The sequence below is a fragment of the Lithobates pipiens genome, unplaced genomic scaffold (assembly GCF_037356315.1).
Source record: "Lithobates pipiens isolate NorthernLeopardFrog02 unplaced genomic scaffold, aLitPip1_a1.2 Scaffold_7, whole genome shotgun sequence".
Taxonomy (NCBI): Eukaryota; Metazoa; Chordata; class Amphibia; order Anura; family Ranidae; genus Lithobates; species Lithobates pipiens.
Genome location: NW_027507892.1, coordinates 2,775,354 through 2,793,665, shown reverse-complemented (window position 1 = coordinate 2,793,665; position 18,312 = coordinate 2,775,354). Strand labels below are relative to the sequence as shown.

The window sequence follows — 18,312 nt, the reverse complement described above, 5'->3', positions numbered from 1 at the left end:
ATAGCAGTGCATCAGTCCGTGCATGTGATATATCGGGCGTGTGGATATGTGTTATAGCAGAAAGGAAAAAAAAATGTTTTTTTTCAAAATTGTCACTTTTTTTGTTTATAGTGCAAAAAACAAAACAAACAAAAAACCGCAGAGGTGATAAAATATCACCAAAAGAAAGCTCTATTTGTGGGGGAAAAAAAGATGTCAATTTTGTTTGGGTACAGCGCCGCACGACCGCGCAATTGTCAGTTAAAGCGACGCAGTGCCGTATCGCAAAAAAGGGCCTGGTCAGGAAGTGAGTAAATCCTAACGGGGCAGAAGTGGTTAAAGCTGAACATGTTGGGTATCTATTTACTGAACGCAACCTCATCTATAATGTTTTACCAAACCATTGGGTCATTTGTTTCATTTATTTGCCCTAAAATTTACTTTGTGTCACATAAATAAAACATGGAACTACCACTATTTTATTCTCCAGAGCGTCTGCTTTCAGGAAACATATACTGTTTTTTTGGGGGGGGGGGGGGGGGGGGTTATGTAATCTTCAGGCCTAAAATTATTTTATTTTTAAACATGAAAGCAAAAAAAATAAAAAATTAAAAAAAATGCAAAAATTGCTGGCAGCGAAAGGGTAAAATACTTTGAAGCCCATATTTATTATTATTATTATACACGATTTATATAGCGCCAACAGTTTACGCAGCGCTTTACAATGTATAGGGGGGGACAACACAATTACAGTACAATACAAAAGGTACAGGAGGGCCCGGCTCGTAGAGCTTACATTCTAACGGGAGGGGGTGGTGGTACAAAGGGTAATAGCTGCAGAGAATGATTTGATGGGGGTGGCTCGGGGACAGTTGTTAGGTGGGTGTGGGATAGACATCCCTGAATAAATGAGTTTTCAGGGAACTCCTAAAGGCGGACAGGGTAGGAGCTGATTGGACAGACTAAGGTAGGGAGTTCCAGAGGATGGGAGAGACTCTGGAGAAGTCCTGAAGGCGAGCATGAGAGGAGGTAACAAGGGAGCTAGAGAGCAGGAGGTCCTGGGAGGAGTGGAGGGGTGATATCTGCAGATGAGGTTGGTGATGTAGATGGGGGCGATGTTGATGATATATATATATATTTAATTATCCCCCCCCCCCCTTCTCCCAAAAAATGATCTGAAAAAAAAGATTGATACATAATAAGATAACACGTGACTTCCTCAGGGTATCGTAACACCAAATATGAGAGGTGAAATTTCCTGATATATATATATATACCTTTCTGTTGATCCTGGAAGTGATAGGTACCGTTTCTATTGGATTTCCTAAGGCATTTAAGCTATACCTATGAGGGGAGAGCTGTGTGAGCACACTGGTGTGGTGTCAGCGGTTTTCACTTATTGGATAAATTCACAAGTTTATTGATACTTCTTCATCTTCACAACCTTGAACTACCTGGATTATTTTCTCCTATGGACTTTATTGCACATATTCAACTGAATTGAGTCACTGTTTGTTTTTATAAACATTTATTGCAAGTTATCTCACGTTATTGTAATAATTTAATCATTTTTGATTGATTTTATTTGTGATGGATTGTTAGGTTATGCGCAAGATCACTGTAACTTTAATTGATATTTATTGGTGTAGTTGTGAACCCTGTTAGGTTTTGCTGCATTTCCACTTTAGTATTTTAATTTTATTTCACAAAGGGTCAGTTCACACCAGACGCAGTTCTGTTCAGTTCCGTGTGCTTTTTTTCTGTACTATAAATGCATGCACAGTGTTTTCCATGTATTCCAATGACTCTAGTTCACACCATGCAGTCAGTTTCCGGTCAGTTGCTGGTGCAGAAACTGACCGGAAATGATTGTATTGGTGCAGAAAAAACAGAACTACACAGAACTGCATCTGGTGTGAACTGGCTCTAATAGTAGCGCAGATGACCACTACAAATAATAGCAATATAACATATAATAATAATCATATCGATAACAATAATAATGATGAAAATAATAATAATAAAAATCTGAGGATGATAATAACAATAATATACAGTAATATAATAATATGAATATTAGTTAACATATAATATAAAATAATAATGAGAAAAATAATAATATGTTAACTAATATTCATATTATTATTAGGATATCTTATATTATTATATATTACTGTATATTATTGTTGTAAGATAAAATAATAATATGAATATTAGTTAACACATATAATATAAAATAATAATGATGAAAATAATAATATGTTAACTAATATTCATATTATTATTTTATCTTACAACAATAATATACAGTAATATATAATATGAATATGAATATTAGTTAACATATAATATAAAATAATGATGAAAATAAGAATGTTAACTAATATTCATATTATTATTATTATTATTATTATTAATAATATATCTTATATTATATATTACTGTATATTATTGTTGTATTTAATTGTATATGTCGTTATCATCCTCAGATTTTTATTATTATATGTTATATTATTATTTTCTTCATTATTATTGTTGTAACATATAATAATCATATTGATATAATATAAAATAATAATCATGAAAATAATAAAATAATAATATCAATATGATTATTATATGTTACAAAAATAATAATGTTGAAAATAATAATATAATATATAATCATAAAAATCTGAGGATGATAATAATGACATATACAATTACATACAATATACAGTAATATATAATCATAATAATATAAAATATAATAATAATAATATAAATATGAATATGAATATTAGTTAACATATAATAATATAATATGAAAGAATAATGATGAAAATAATAATATCAATATGATTATTATATGTTATAACAATAATAATGATGAAAATAATAATAATAATATAACATATAATAATAAAAATCTGTGGATGATAATAACAATATAACATACAATTAAATACAACAATAGTATACAGTAATATATAATTATATAAGATAAAATAATATTAATAATACGAATATTAGTTAACATATAATAATATAAAATAATAATGATAACAGTTAACATTTAAGAATATATAATTATATAATATAAAATAATAATAATGATCATCCCCATAATTTATTATAATAATAGTGTGGCAATGAGTGTGATTGCAGTAGAAGGCTCCTGAGTCCGGAGCAGGGATTCGATCCTGCGCCTCCCGAGCACAGCTGACCGGTTACACCCAGCGGATCACGCACACCTTACCAAACAGCTGATAAAAACATTGGACATGGGCGGGCCCTGCTAACCCCGCCCCCTACGCCTTTCTCATTGGCCGAAGAGCACGTCATTCACGCCCTCCTTCCTTCCCTTCCCTTGGTCTCCTGTCACTCTCACAGCCAATCGCCCAGGGCTGTGGGGTGGATGACGTCACCGGTTGCTAAGAGGAATCCAACGTGCGAACTGTCAAGCTTTAGCGGCCCCGTTCCTGCGATCGCGTCCCCGTTTATGAACAGTGAGAAAGCGGAGCGCGGGTCCCCCCTATCTCAGCCACCGGGCCACCGCGACCCCCCCCCCCCCCTACGGCGGGGCTGTGCGCTCCGTTCCTGCGGGATCTTCGCTCGGGAAAGCTGAAGCTGACGTCATCAACCGGGCCTTTGGCGCGGAGTGATCCGCCCTCCTCAGTCCCCCCTCCCTTCCTCAGAGTTCCAGGAGGTGAAGCGGCTGAGGCGGAGGGTCACGTCCAAGGAAGAGCAGGAAGGGTCCGCTGAGGGGAGAAGAGAAGGAGTCCGGCGGCGGCGGAGGAGCCCTGAGGTGAGGGGGAGGGGAGGTATACATTGTATACACTCAGCTCTATACTGGGGGGGAGGGGCTCTCCATGTGCTGCCATTGTTTTTATTCCTCCCCATTCCCAGAAGAGATACAATGTGTTCTCTATGGGTCCAACTTCTGTCCTACAGAGGCAGGGGGGGCAACTGTCATTTCCTGACTTCTGGGGGGGGACCTGTCATGTGTCAGCCAGCAGTGTCCCTCACATACATGTCCCGAGGGATCCCCCCCCCCATACATGTCTTGAGGGTCCCCACATACAATGTCCCGAGTGCCACCGTTTGCATGACCTAAAATTCCCAAGTGCCCCAAATTTTCATGTGCCAAGTTCCACCTGTCCAGATGTTCTGAAGATCCAGAGGAAATGCCCCTGCCCGCGTGTCCTAAGGGCCCCCGATCTATATGTTCTGAGAATCCTGAGTGCCTAATCCACATGACCCAAAGATCCCCCCCCCCAAATGTCCCGAGTGCCCCCCATAGACTTGGTCTGAGGGACCCATTTACTTGTTCCAAGTGCTCATGTCCTGATTGTCCCCATATACATTTCTTTCTCATTCTGCACATTTCCCATGCCCCATCTACAGGTCCTGAGTGCCCCATATATATGTTCCAAGTGCCCCACCCACAATTACTGGGTATACCAAGTGCCCTCCCCGTCCTCATGTCCTGAGGTTACTGAAGACCTCCCTATATATGATCTGAGGACCATAGTCTTCACATTTCATGTTCCCCATCGCCAAGTCCCGGGTGTCCCAGGTTCTCCTCCCCATCGCCAAGTCCCGGGTGTCCCAAGTTCTCCTCCCCATCGCCAAGTCCCGGGTGTCCCAAGTTCTCCTCCCCATCGCCAAGTCCCGGGTGTCCCAAGTTCTCCTCCCCATCGCCAAGTCCCGGGTGTCCCAAGTTCTCCTCCCCATCGCCAAGTCCCGGGTGTCCCAAGTTCTCCTCCCCATCGCCAAGTCCCGGGTGTCCCAAGTTCTCCTCCCCATCGCCAAGTCCCGGGTGTCCCAAGTTCTCCTCCCCATCGCCAAGTCCCGGGTGTCCCAAGTTCTCCTCCCCATCGCCAAGTCCCGGGTGTCCCAAGTTCTCCTCCCCATCGCCAAGTCCCGGGTGTCCCAAGTTCTCCTCCCCATCGCCAAGTCCCGGGTGTCCCAAGTTCTCCTCCCCATCGCCAAGTCCCGGGTGTCCCAAGTTCTCCTCCCCATCGCCAAGTCCCGGGTGTCCCAAGTTCTCCTGCCCATCGCCAAGTCCCGGGTGTCCCAAGTTCTCCTGCCCATCGCCAAGTCCCGGGTGTCCCAAGTTCTCCTGCCCATCGCCAAGTCCCGGGTGTCCCAAGTTCTCCTGCCCATCGCCAAGTCCCGGGTGTCCCAAGTTCTCCTGCCCATCGCCAAGTCCCGGGTGTCCCAAGTTCTCCTGCCCATCGCCAAGTCCCGGGTGTCCCAAGTTCTCCTGCCCATCGCCAAGTCCCGGGTGTCCCAAGTTCTCCTGCCCATCGCCAAGTCCCGGGTGTCCCAAGTTCTCCTGCCCATCGCCAAGTCCCGGGTGTCCCAAGTTCTCCTGCCCATCGCCAAGTCCCGGGTGTCCCAAGTTCTCCCGCCCATCGCCAAGTCCCGGGTGTCCCAAGTTCTCCCGCCCATCGCCAAGTCCCGGGTGTCCCAAGTTCTCCCGCCCATCGCCAAGTCCCGGGTGTCCCAAGTTCTCCCGCCCATCGCCAAGTCCCGGGTGTCCCAAGTTCTCCTGCCCATCGCCAAGTCCCGGGTGTCCCAAGTTCTCCTGCCCATCGCCAAGTCCCGGGTGTCCCAAGTTCTCCTGCCCATCGCCAAGTCCCGGGTGACCCAAGTTCTCCTGCCCATCGCCAAGTCCCGGGTGTCCCGACTTCCCTCATATACATGAACCTAGTGCCCCCACCTGCATATACTGAGTACCCCAATTGAAAGGTGCTGGGTGTCCCTGTCCACACATTACACTTGACACCAATGTCATGACTGACGGCTCTAGGACTCCTACTAGAAGGGATGTCGTTTCACCTGAAAATGTCACCTTTATTGGTAAAGCTGTCCCCAGTCCTGATCACCAGGGACTCCTCCAGGTTTTGCATTGAAGTGTCCTTTTCATTGAGTCACCGTCACATGTGACCCCCAGGACCGTTGTCCAGTTGTTATGGTCCATCCCTACTATCTGGTCCTGGATCTACACCTGGTCACATGTTTGTGTCATTGCAAAAAAATGGCCAGAGTTTGATACATAGAACTTTATCACACAGACTGTAATCCGGGGAAAGTTGAATCTCCTGGAATATATTCATCTCGGTGTAAATGGAAAGAAAAGTGTTTTCTCATCGGTGTGTGTTGTGGGACTGTCATGTGCAGTGGGACTGTCATGTGCAGTGGTCCTCGGGGACAGGCTTTTGAGTAAGAAGACGAGGTGTGCTGCTTCTGGAATGGTTGTATAGTGTAGGCAGATATCTTATCGGGATTCATCTCCTGGAATGTTTGTGCCTCCTTCAAGCATCTAATCTCCCCGTACAGCTGCCTCCCTCTCCTCTCCCCGTCCTCCGGATGGTATTGTAGGGCTTTCAGATCAACAGAGATGTACAGTATGTATAAGATGTATTGATATTTTCTGAGCATTATTAGACCGGCTCTTCTCATAACGCTACATCTACTAATGTGTGACGTCTATTAAGGAACTGATGTGTGATTGTGTAGATATCTGCATGCTTGATCTCCATCATGGAGTGCATGGAGCACTGAACATAATATGACGTTTTATTTATTCATATGAAGTGCTTTGTTTTGGCGGGTGATGACGGTTTTTGTTTGTTTTTCCCCCAAAGAGCTCTTGCTGGCTTGTATTTTATAAAATATTTTTCATTATTATTATTTTTTTTTTTTGTTATTGATCCATGGCTTCATGACAGGTGTTAGGGCTTTGATTTATATTTAGAATCTTTTTTTCTTTTTTTTTTTCTTCTGTTTGTAAGTTGTTGGTTTTTTTTTTTCCATTCTTCTTATAAATCAATATTGACTATATTTTTTATTTTAAAATCTATATTGATTGACTAGTTAAGGTTTTTTTTTTATTTTTTTATTTTTTTTTCTGTGCTTTAGTTTTTGTGGATTTTGTTTTTCGTCCTTCTTTTTTTTTTTTTTTGTCTTTCTTTTTGTTTATTATTTTTTAAAATTAAGCCATTACTTTCATGAGTAGTTTTCTGTGTTTGTTTAGGATTTCCAGGTTTGCTTCTGAGCTTTTTTTCATATTTATTATTATTATTATTATTATTATTATTGCAACTCGGACCATGACTTTTATCACTAGTTAGTGCTTTAATTTTAGGTTTCTCAGGGTTGTGTGTGTTGTGTGGGTTTTTTTTCTTCTTCTTTTTTTTTTTTTTTTTTATAGCTATGGCTTACAGTTCTTTCTTGGGTTTTATTTTTCTTTTTCTTTCTTTTTTTTTTCTTCTTCTTTTGTTCATATTATTGTTAAAAATCAGGCCATGACTTCATGACAAATTTTTAGTTTGAATCTACTTTTCAGTGCTTTTAATTAAGATTTCTCCTGGGTGTTTTTTGTTTACCTGTAAAATTTCTCTGGGTGTTTTTTACCTGTACAACTATTGCTTGGGTGTTTTGGGTTTCTTCTTAATTTTTTGTTTTTGTACTGTGTGTGTGCGTGTGTGTGTGTTCTCCTTCTTTTTTTATTTTTTATTTATTTATTTTTATTCTCTTTAAAAATCAAGTGTTCTGACTAGTTTCAGTTTTAAGATTTCTTGCTGGGGTTTGTGTGTGTTATTATAATTATAATATTATTAATAATATTATTTTTTATTATAAGTAGTAAATATATATATATATATATATATATATATTCATTTTTATTACTTTTATCTTTTTTTTTTTTTTTTTTTTTTTTTTTTTTGTTCATTCTCTTTAAAAATCAAGTGTTCAGACTAGTTTCAGTTTTTACAATTTTTAGACTTCTTGCTGGGGTTTGTGTGTGTCTTGTTATTATTTATAATATTTTTATTATTAGTAATAATAATAAAAAAAAAACAAGTGTGTGTGTGTATATGTATGTATGTATGTATGTATGTATGTATGTATATATATATATATATATATATATATATATATATATATATATATATATATATATATATATATATACTTGTTTTTTTTTTGTTTTGTTTTTTATGCTTCTGAGTTTATTTTTTCTTTTAATATTTTCTCTTTATTTATTTTTTTCTTTTTAAAAATCAAATGTTCTGACTAGTTTCAGTTTTTCCTATTTAGATTTCTTGCTGGGGTTTGTGTCTGTGTTAATAATAATAATAATACGATTTTAATGCTTCTGAGTTTTTATTTTTTTTTTTTTTTTTTTTTTCTCTTGATTTTTATTTATTTTATTTTTTCCCCCCTCCATATTATTGTTAAAAGAATCAGTCCACAGCTGCATGGCTCATGAGTTCCTCAATTTTAGATTTTCTCCAGCCATTGAGTACAGTGTTGTGTGAATGGAAGGGTTAATAATAACCTAGCACTTGGTATAGCAGCACTTGTCTGATTCCCTCGGTGTGCTCACAGTCTCATTAATAATGTGACCGCCAAACAAACCGTTTAATTGGGTGACGGCGCTCCCAGAGCGACCGTCGTATAGTCACCTAGAGGTGTATCCAGATGTTCTGCTCTTGCGAGCTTCTATAGTCTTGTCTGTGGGGACAATGGTGGGTAAACACATTGTGAAAAACACATCTAATAGCCAGGTTTAGATTGGGGGAACATTCCATTTCAGTCACTTTTGCCACGTTTCGGCTGTGGGACTAAAGCGCGGACTCTGATTTTCTCCGTGATGGGCCCATGCTCAAACGTCTCTGTTCAGGATGTGCATATGGTTTGGAGAGAATAATTATCGAACTTTGGGAATTATCTATCTGGCGTTCTGCATGACTTGCTTTGAAAATAGGACCTGCGCTTTCTCAAAGTCGTAATAAATAAAGACATATATTTGGCAAAGAAAATAAAATGTTAGAAATCACAATATAAAATGATATCGATTTGAAGGAAATGTGTGAGCCGGTCTCTTTAGTAACTTCATCACTTGTTTTTGGATCAAACCAGAGAAGCTGTTTTGGACAATGTTCGTTTTTTTTTTTTTAACTTTTTTTTTATTTTTTTTCAATGTGTATCTTGCTTAAAGGGTAGCTTTCATAAAGCAAAAAAAATAAAAATAATAATTATATATATATATATATATATATATATATATATATATATAACACAACCACTTTAATGGTATCCCAGTCTTAGTCCGTAGGGTTCAATATTGTTGGCCCACCCTTTGCAGCTTCAACTCTTCTGGGAAGGCCGTCCACAATGTTTAGGAGTGTGTCTATGGGAATGTTTGACCATTCTTCCAGAAGCACATTTGTGAGGTCAGGCAATGATGTTGTATGAGAAGGCCTGGCTCACAGTCTCCACTATAATTCATCTCAAAGGTGTGCTAATCGGGTTGAGGTCAGAACTCTGTGCATGCCAGTAAAGTTCCTCCACCCCAAACTCGCTCATCCATGTCTTTATGGACCTTGCTTTGTGCAATGGTCCAAATCATTTGGTGGAGGGGGGATTATGGTGAGGGGTTGTTTTTCAGGGGTTGGGCTTGGGGCCCCTCTGCTCCAGTGAAGGGAAGCATACCAAGGCATTTTGGACAATTTTATGCTCCCAACTTTGTGGGAACAGTTTGGGGATGGCCCCTTCCTGTTCCAACATGACTGCACACCAGTGCACAAAGCAAGGTCCATAAAGATGTGGATGAGCGCGCTTGGGGTGGAGGAACTTGACTGGCCTGCACAGAGTCCAGGCCTCAATCCTATAGAACACCTTTGGGATGAATTGGAGTGTAGACTGCGAGCCAGGCCTTCTCGTCCAACGTCAGTGCCTGACCTCACAAATGTGCTTCTGGAAGAATGGTCAAACATTCCCATAGACACACTCCTAAACCTTGTGGACAGCCTTCCCAGAAGAGTTGAAGCTGTTATAGCTACAAGTGGTGGGCCAACTCAATATTGAACCCTATGGGTTAAGACTGAGAAGCCATTAAAGTTCATGTGTGTGTGTGTGTAAAGGCACGTGTCCCAATACTTTTGGTGCGTGTATATGTCTATCTATCTATCTATCTATCTATCTATCTATCTCTCAGCTTCAAGGGAAGGGCAGCCTTTCTCTAACCTTTTACCCTAGAAGAAACTTTGAAATAATTTCCAGGTCTTAGGGCAACCCTGCTAAAACCATTTTATCAAGGGTCAGAAGGAAACGCGACCCTTAACCATTGGCAGTCAGTAAGAAGAATGTCCCCTTTACAATGGTGGTCAGAATACCACCTTTACAAATGGCTAAATGAATATTGGAGTCATGCCACCAACCCTGCCATGTGATAACGCCCCCGGCACCATTAAATGCGAGGTCATTTGGCCACCACTCATGGAACCCTTAGCAACCTCCTGGAGGAACCGTGGTTGGGAATGGCCTGTCTAGGGTTCTTTGTCACCTGTTGGGGGATTTTATGATGAGGACTGTATTGTGTGCCCTTGCATAGATCTGTGTAGGACACCCAGTGCTAGGGAGAGTATCGGCAGTACCAGATTACCTCCATCTGTAATGTCTACGCAACTGAAACCCATGTGAATCCTTCTGTAACCCTTTCCAGTCTTATGGAGAATATGTGTGTGTGTGTGTGTGTGTGTGTATGTGTGTGTGTATAGCTGATCCCAGTTACTCCCTATTTAGTATTGTTATCGTCCATCCTTTTGTAGTTCCTGTAGGTTCACATACTTTTGCTGATATCTGTGTGTTTTGCCATTGGTTGGTTCTATCTTTTTGTAGTACGGCTTTCCTAGAACGTTCCTCTATAGAGGAGTTAACTGTAAGGGAATGTAGGAAATGTAAATATATGTTCATGATGGATCCCCTCTAATGTAATGCTGGTTTGTTGGATGACTGCCACACATAGTATATCTGTACTTTTCTGCACATCTTGGAAAGCACAGCCAAAATAGGCCCGATTCCTTCTGTCACCTTGATGCCTGGAGCAATCCTTTTATTATGCCTTTGGGTGTATTCGTTAACCCTTTTGCTGCTCATTCGGTAAAAGAATGCAAATTAAGCTTACGTTATGTAGGTGATGGCGGGATTGTTGCTTATTTTAAGGAGAGAGTATTGACTTTTCTTCTCTTTTTAATATATATATTTTTTAATTATACACCCACTCATAGATAGAAGATCCGTAAATATCCATAAGAAATATAATTATTATTATTTTTTATTTTTTTCAAAGCCTCTTTTCTTTGTAGGATTTATGTACAGAGGGGGTCACCATATTTGCTCAATACATAAACAGGCTCTGCTTCCTGTTTATCAGTGGTTGTGGTGTTGCTGGCCTTTGTGTCATGTTTTGTGTTGGCTGACTCATGTAAAAACAGTGTTTTCTGGTTTGTCTGTGCGGCCAATACCAACAGATGATGATAATAGTAATAACTACTATATGCCGACCGCCACCTGTAGCTTTATTGCTACAGGGCGATTCTGCTGCGCAGGATTGTGTAAATCTATGTATTTGCATATACAATCTATATTTGCATTTCTGTGTAGGGGGGGGGGTGTGCGCAAGCTGTGCTGTCATTTGCTACATCGCAGGCTGATCGGTGGGTCCCGGCCAATGATTTATGGCTGCCACCCACTGAGCGAATGACAGGAGAGTGTTCTGTGTTGGTAAACAACACAGGGCTCTCCACAGACAGCAGCATGTGGTGTATTTTTTTATTTTTTTATTTTATTTTTTTCTCCCCGTAAACCAGGGAATAAAAACTGGCACATTGCTTAGTAAAAACACAAAATTGCTTAGTAAAAGCACACAGTAAACATTGTTAGGCATGCATTTATCCCTTGATCCCCCTAGATGTGAACCCCTTCCCAGCCAGTGATGGTGTGTATAGTATTATCACTGTATTGGTGTCAGTGGCAGTCAGTTCCCAACAGCGTCAGTTAAAGTGGTAGTAAACCCGCTGAAATTTTATTTTTATTTATTTTTTCATACCTGCAAGGGAAAAGGCATAATGAGCTAGTATGCACCGATATTATCACTCCTGCGCATTTGCGCGGGAGATTTCATTTCCAGCAGGGTCTGGCATCTGCCGGGATTCCAGCCGAGAAACCCCTGTGCGCATGCGCAGCTGCAATCAGCGGCTCATTGCCAGGGGAATATCTCCTAAAACCATACCGGTTTAGGAGATATTTTTTTATTTATTTTTTTTACTTACCGGTAAGCCTTATTATAGGCTTACCTGTAAGTAAAAGTGAAAAAATATACTATACAACTGCTTTAAGTGTCAGATTGCTCGCTGCAGTATCACAGTCCCATTATGAGACGCTGATCGCTACCATTACTAGTATAAAGTAAATTACAAATTCCAGTATATATAGCATAATTGTGAACTTTTTTTTATTTTTTTATACCAAAGACAATGTAGCATAATATATTTTGACTGAAAGTTATGAAGAAATTAATTTTTTTATTTTTTTCAATAATTCCATTGGATGTATTTTATAGCAGAAAAATTATTGTGTATGTTTTTTTTTTTTTTTGTTTTTTTTTTTTTTTCTATTATTATTTATTTATTTTTTTCACTTCAAAAAGTCAATCTTTTTTTCGTTTTTATATAATAAAACCCAGTGGGGATCAAATACCAAAGCTCTATTTGTGGGCAAAAAAAGGTACAAAATTAATTTGGGTACAGCATTGCACGACCACGCAATTGCCAGTTAAAGTAACGCAGTCAGGTCATGAAGAGGAGGAGGGGGGGGGGGGGGGAGGGTGTAAGACCTTTATGAAGCTACACTGGTTAATTAGTTATTTAAGTGACAGTTGACAGACACTAGTGTGGTGCGAGAACCCTGCGAATCCACTGCAGGTTTCCGTATCGCACCTGAATGGCACAGTGGTTCACGAGATTGGTCAGCAGATTGCAGTGCGAACTGTGAACTGGTGCAGCAATCGGATCACATAAGTGTGAACACCCATGCAATCCGATTCCAGTGCGGACCACAAAAAAGGGTCCCGCACCATTGTTGTGTGAATGTGATGCGATTTCAGCCATAAATCGCATCGCACAGACTTCGCTTGTGATCTGAACAGCAGTGCGGTGCGAATCACATGTGATGTCTAGAGACAACGGCTGGAGCTGTTGGGCTTCTGCACATTGCTGGATGGTTTTTGGGCTCAGGTAAGAAAAAGGAGGAAGCTGCAGCAAAGATTTTGCACCTTGATGCATTAAAGAGGAGGTCCAGGCACCCCGCCCCCCCAAAGAAAAATTAAAAGTCATCAGCTACAAATACTGCAGCTGCTAACTTTTAATATAAGGACACTCACCTGTCCAGAGAGCCCGCAATGTTGGCACCCCAGCTGTGAGGTTGCAGCCGCCGCCATTCCTTGTAAGGGAACCTGGCAGTGAAGCCCTGTGCATGCGTGAAGTGCGCTGTGCTTTCTAATTGGTCCGGCAGTGGAGGAAGGAGGAGGGGGCAGTGAATGGAGCGGTAACTGTCAAAAACAGGTACCCGTCCCCCCCCCCCCCCCGAAAGGTGCCAAATGTGGCATCGGAGGCGGGGAGGAGACAGGTAAGCAGCAGTTCTACGTTTGAGTGGAACTCTGCTTTTAAGGTGAAAAACCTTGAGGGTCAGTATACACCACATGCAATCTAGTGTGTGGTGTGTTTTTTTTTTTTTTTTCTTCTCTTCCCCCCCCCTGCATTTTTCCTGCACTGAACTGTACTGGAACGCTGTAAAATGCATAAGCACGCACACAAATGCACTGGAACACAAATGTCCTTATTTAAGGTTGAAAAAAGAGGGGAAAAGATGCACTGGACTGCATCAAAAAACGCATGCAGAAAAGCATTTGGAACGCAACCGGACTGTGTTTCTATGCTGTGAACTGGCCCTGAAACTTTGCAATTAGGCCCATTTCACATTACAGCGACTTCAAAGTCATGTGTTTTTTTTTTCCCCTGCGATTTTACAGTGATTTTTTCAGGGAATACCTGTGTAAACTTGAGGTGTATGGACCTCAAGTCACATCAAAGTTACATCAAAGTAATACAGAGACTACTTTTTGAAGACGCACAGATATGAATGGTACTCATTGGAAATCATGGGGTACTACCTGTCATGCAACTTTGCAGTCCCAAGTCGCAGGACACGTCGCACAAGTGTGACAAGAGCCTTACTTGAACTCCATAAAACAAAAGTCCTCCCTTGCAGTGAAGACTCTGCCAGGACCTGTCTATCAGCTTGGAGGAGCCTATGACAACGGGGGATCGGGGTAAATAAAAGCCACCCCCCCCCCCCCCCAGACATAAACAAGCATCTAACCCTTGCTATTAGTTTTTTTTGGAGCTCCGCTTTATGGCCCGTACAAACGATCCTTATATCGTACGACCGTTTTCGGTTAATAGTCGCAAATGGAACTTGAATAGCTAAAAGTCGCGAAAATTCTCGTACGATAGAAAAAAAAATCGGAAGTGATGTCACGTGGTGTAATGTATTTGTATTGAATTTTCGGACGACAACTATACTGACTAACTGAAAATCGTATGAGGAAAATTTTCTAGAATGCCCGATCGGATAAGAATGAATTGGCTGTTGAAAGTAGTGTACACACAATCCGAAAATCGTACGTTCCTTCCTCGGACGACCGATTCTTTGTACGATATTCGGATCGCATGTACGGGCCATTAGTGTAAATTGCATTCACTAAAAACATTAGTTGTCTGAAAATAGATTCTACTTTCCCTTTAAGAATTTGCACTTGATTATTGTCGGAGAACACTTCCTGCTGATGTCTCGGCATCCCATCAATTCCCAGGGAAGTCGGCTGAGATTATTTCATTTCTTCGCTGACAGTTTGCTACTCCCACTTGTGTTATTAAGTTAAAATGTATAAATAAGAGCTTTCCAGCTGCTAATGTCTATAGACTATTTACAGCAATAGTTATTGTTCATGTCACTTATTTTTATTATTTACCTTTTTTATATGGTTTATAACTCTTCCTCTATAAAGTGCTGAAGGGTTTATTTTATTTTTATTTTTTATTATCCTAGACTAGACCAGTGATGGCGAGCCTTGGCACTCCAGATGTTTTGGAACTACATTTCCCATGATCATGCACTCTGCAATGTAGTTGGACATCATGGGAAATGTAGTTCCAAAACTGGAGTGCCAAGGTTCGCCATCACTGTCCTATAACCACTTGCCGACCGCGGTATAGCCAAATGATCACCACAGCGCGGCCGGCTAGTTCTGGGACGCCATCATATGATGGCGGCGCGCTCTGTGATGTCCTCCGGACACAGCTGATCACAGATTGAGGTAAAGAGTCAACCAGCAGTTCTTTACCATGTGATCAGCTTGTGTCCAATCACAGCTGATCAAGGATGTAAATCGAAGGCAGTTAACGGCATTCCTTTCGTCATGCTGACAGCGTGAGGAGAGGAGAAGAGAGCTGATAACCGGCTTCTATAAAAGGGACATGCGCTGCCAATCTGTGCCCACCAGTGCCTCCTCATCAGTGTTACATCTAGTTCAAACAAAAAGAGGGGGGGGGGGGGAATCTTATCACATATACACAATCCTATACCCACAGTTGATCCAGAGGAAGGCAAAAAAAAAAAAAAAAAAAACGGCAAAGTATGATCCAATTTGCTCCAGCAGGAAAAAACAAATCATTCCTGATCCCCCCCCCCCTTTCCTTTCACCAGTTTTGTAAACCTTTTATAACAAACTATGAAAAAGTTAGTTTTTTTCTCAATTTTCAGTCTTTTATTCGTTTAATTTGCAAAAAATAAAAAACCCAGTGGTGATTAAATACACAAATAGGGGCTTTCTTTTGGTGGTTAAAACAAAAAAAAATAAACATAAACTTTTAGTTTTGTGTACAGTGTTGTATGACCGCCCAATTGTCATTCAGAGTGTAACAGCGCTGAAAGCTGAAATTGGTCTGGGCAGAAAGGGGGTGAAGGTGCCCGGTATTGAAGTGGTTAATGGGGTTCTAAAGCCTAAACATTGCGTGCCTTGCATTAAGGTAAAATGTGCTGAGGTATCAGTATACCCCCCCCCCCCCCCCTTTTTTTTATTTACCTGAGCCCTCATTTGATCCAGCGACATGCACATCTGCAGCTCTCCTCTCACTTCTGTGGCTCATTGGCTTTGCTGGGGCGCCGGGTGCTGTTGGCTCCCAGTGCTGTCAATGAAAGGTAGGGCCAAGTCCTGCAGTCTGCGTCAATGGACGGAGCAGAGGGGCTCAGGAATAAAACACAGGAATGCCCCCATGGTAAGCGGCTTCCCACGGGGGCACTGGACAGAGAAGAGAGGCCAGGAGCACCGGCGGGGTACCAGAGAAGAGATCTCTCTCTCTCTCTCCTCTCTCTCTCTCTCTCTCTCTCTCTCTCTCTCTCTCTCTCTCTCTCTCTCTCTCTCTCTCTCTCTCTCTCTCTCTCTCTCTCTCTCTCTCTCTCTCTCTCTCTCTCTCTCTCTCTCTCTCTCTCTCTCTCTCTCTCTCTCTCTCTCTCTCTCTCTCTCTCTCTCTCTCTCTCTCTCTCTCTCTCTCTCTCTCTCTCTCTCTCTCTCTCTCCTCCCCCCCCCCCCTTCTCACTAGACTCCTTGATAGCCATTGGCTCCCACTGCTGTCAATCAAATCCAGTGAGGATGGAACAGGTGACTGGACCAAGCCGGCACTATGTGTGTCTATAGATGCACACAGTGCAGCTTGGGATCAAGCCTGCACGATTACCCTCCAACACCACTGGTGTTTGCAGGGGAGCCAGTAGAGCCGGTGGTCTAGATCAGGGATCTCTTCAGTAGGAGGGCAACATCATATATTTTACAAATCTTTGCAGGCTGAAAAATAACAGTTTACTAAATGAAAAACAAATTGGCTTTAAATTAATGTATGTGTTTTTTGCTTATGGGTTGTGTATTTTTATTTTTTTTCAGCATGATATGATTTAGAACAGCAGAAAAAAATTAAAGTGGACCTCCACCCAAAAGGGAGCTCCTCTTTAACCACTTAAGGACCGCCGCATGCCAATGTACGCCATCACAATGGCATGTACAGTTACAAGCACGTACATGTACGTGCTTGCCTTCCAGCGGGTGAGGGGTCCGATCGGACCCCCTCCCGCTGGATGCGGCAGTCCGTTTCGCTGCAGGAGCGATCCGGGATGAGGGGATGGCCGTTGGTTTCTGGCGAATGAGAAGCTTCCTCCCACTGTGTATAGTAAACACAGGCAGGGAGGGAAGTGATGTCATTCTATGGGGGTGGGGCGGGGCGGTCTTTTTGACTGGACTACGAGGAGAAGTGAAAGTAAGTGTGCACCAACACTACACTAACATGTAGGCACACATCCCCCCCCATCACTTGGGACAAAAAAAATATTCAATGGGCTCAACATGCCCCTTAGCAATTTCCTTGGGGTGTCTACTTTCCAAAATGGGGAAATTTGGGGGTGGGGGGGTTTGTACTGCCCTGCCATTTTAGCACCTCGTAAATTAAAAGCTGTGTAAATTCCAGAAAATGTACTCTAGTTTGTAGACGCTATAACTTTTGCGCAAACCAATAAATATACGCTTATTGACATTTTTTTTTTTACTAAAGACATGTGGCTGAATACATTTTGCCCTAAATGTATGACTAAAATTGAGTTTATTCGATTTTTCTTCTAACAAAAAGTAGAAAATATCTTTTTTTTTTTTTTCTCAAAAATTTACGGTCTTTTTCCATTTATATCACAAAAAATAAAAATCGCAGAGGCAATCAAATACCATCAAAAGAAAGCTCTATTTGTGGGAAGAAAAGGATGCAAATTTCGTTTGGGTACAACATTGCATGACCGCGCAATTACCAGTTAAAGCAGTGCAGTGCAAAATTGTAAAAAGACCTCTGGTCCTTAGGCTGACAATTGGTCCGGGGCTGAAGTGGTTAAGTAAAACAAAGCACACAAGTTCCAGTTAAACTTGAGCCCATAAGAATATATATATATATATATAATTTAATTAATGTTTCATATGGTCTAATACATTGCTGGTAAAGTATGTGGGGACTCTAGTCTGGCTCGTGGTCTTGCTGCGTATGGTCATATATGAGGATGGGCACACATCACTCCAGGACTGGCTATAGAAAGAAGCAAGGGGCCACAGTGACAGGCCCAGCACAGCACAAATAAAGAGCTCACATTTATGCAACACAATTCATGGTCCTTAACTTCAGGCAAAACAAAAAATCAATCCTATATCTGTCCTGTCTATTTATAGCTCTATTAGGAAGTTCTCACCTCCAGTTATGTGTTCACTTTCCTGAATTCCAGTCTGCATTCCGTGCCGCAATAATGTCACAGTCAGTTTATTTTATGCAATGTAAACAGAACTTAATCTGTAATGATATAATCTGTATATTCCTACAATAGTAATGGGAATAAGTCAATGAGGCTGAT

At 41.3% G+C, this 18,312-nt stretch overlaps 1 protein-coding gene across 7 annotated transcripts in view; it reads left to right on the top strand.

Annotated features, from left to right (window-relative positions):
* The first annotated feature begins 3,350 nt into the window (after nt 1–3,350).
* LOC143959302 (myocyte-specific enhancer factor 2A homolog) overlaps nt 3,351–18,312 on the top strand; it is a 282,757-nt gene continuing 267,795 nt past the window's right edge. For 3 of the 7 annotated variants that reach the window (XM_077467990.1, XM_077467991.1, XM_077467989.1), the window contains exon 1: nt 3,352–3,766. The gene's annotated coding sequence lies outside the window, so the exon portion shown is untranslated. Of the gene's footprint in view, nt 3,767–6,212; nt 6,375–18,312 lie in introns of those variants that run through there. The other 4 variants (XM_077467992.1, XM_077467993.1, XM_077467986.1 and 1 more) reach the window with 3 other exon arrangements.